Genomic DNA, 1,611 nt, shown 5'->3' with positions numbered 1-1,611 from the left:
GCGCGCACCTCCTACCTTACTCAATGCTGCTATACCAGTTGGTGAGGGTGGTTAATTCTGATTGTGGTACCGTTGCTGCAGTAAACTATATTACTCAGTCCTTGTCGGTTCCTGTGTACAGTGGCTGTAAACCTTGCGGATGAATAAGAACAGCGGGGTGATGGTTGCGGCGGCTATTGCCGTCAGAGTGGTCCCGTTCGGCAGAGCTCTTGCCTCGCGGTCGGCCTTTCTGCTCCCGTGCTTCCTGTGTAGTCTCAGCTTCAATAATGAATTGTGAACTGATGCTGATTAGATGTGGAGTTGGTGTGTCCAACGCGTTTCTCCCGGTCGGGCTTCGTCAGGGACAGTGATTCATGCTGTGGGTGTCTTCTTGTTCGTTTAAGTAGTTGCTTCTAATTGTGTCCAGCTGGCAATAATTAGCTCCTAAATGAGAGTGACTGAGCTTGATACTGCTGAAATCCCTGGCAATAAATGTTTGTTAAGGGAATTAAGTCCCTTAATTAAGTCTCCTGCCCCTGTGGACTTCAGTATATCAGTCGCACCATTAGGAAACTTAGCACACGCCTCGGAGAACATATGAGGAATATTGAAAATGGATTAAGGACGCACAGTGTGTCCGAACATTTTTTTCTACATCACAACAAAGACTCCTCCCTACTCTCATTTCAAGCTATCTCTCTAGTTAAACCATCCTGGAGAGGAGGTAATTATATTAAATCCATGTCAAGGGAAGAAAGCAAGTGGATATTTGAAATGAAGACCTTAATACCAAACGGCCTTAACATAGATTTTGAACTTTCCCAATTTTTAAACGAGGATTGCTGAGTGACGCTTCGGGGGGCCGGGGGGGCTAAGTCTGTCCTTGGTCGCAACGGATGGAGAGATTTTTACAGTCATACCACCCTAGATACGCCCAATAAATACCATCAGAACTTGGAAGCAAAGGAGGGTTGGGCCTGGATAGTACTGGGTTGGGAGACCCCCCAGGAAACACAGGTACTGTAAGGGACACCATCTCTCTATAGCCCGGAGCGGGCGGAATAGGACTTGCCCCCCTGATCCCACCCCCGGGATGGCACTTTGGGATCCTGACCTCAGGTCATAATAACCCATTAGGCAATGTGAAACTTTAATGAGCTAATTTTTTTTTGCAATATAAGAAGAGCCCCTCTCTCCAAACTACAGACCATTCACCGAAGAACCTGCCTAATACATATTGAAATACTTCTTTTTAGATCCAAACTTAGGAATTGCACAATGTTTATAAGCATTCATTATTTCGCTTCATAATTTTCACTTATTTATTCATTTATTTTGGAACATATACATATCACATTTAAAGGATAATCCCTGGAGAGAAAAAGGAGAAGAAAGAAGGAGAACCTAAATGAATAAACAATGAATATATAAGAACTCTAGCAACACTACATTTCTGTTCTTTCCTTCTTCATTCTAACCTTTTCAGACTAATAGAAACGTATATCTATCAAATTGCTATCAGATCATTGTATGCACTTTCCCTGTCCTATTTTGTCTGTAAATGTCTTTATTTTAGCAAGTGATTTACCTAGAACATCTACTTCTAAATGTCTTCATATCAGCACCCCTGAA

The 1,611-nt window shown here is 42.8% G+C and overlaps 1 pseudogene; it reads left to right on the top strand.

Annotated features, from left to right (window-relative positions):
• Positions 1-885: 885 nt before the first annotated feature.
• On the top strand, positions 886-1,008 carry LOC148507886 (5S ribosomal RNA; annotated as a pseudogene).
• The last annotated feature ends 603 nt before the right edge of the window (positions 1,009-1,611 follow it).

The sequence above is a fragment of the Taudactylus pleione genome, unplaced genomic scaffold, assembly GCF_031769625.1.
Source record: "Taudactylus pleione unplaced genomic scaffold, aTauple2 ptg000380l, whole genome shotgun sequence".
In the NCBI taxonomy this organism is placed as follows: Eukaryota; Metazoa; Chordata; class Amphibia; order Anura; family Myobatrachidae; genus Taudactylus; species Taudactylus pleione.
The sequence above is the reverse complement of the archived record's forward strand: the minus strand, read 5'-3'. Positions and strand labels throughout refer to the sequence as shown.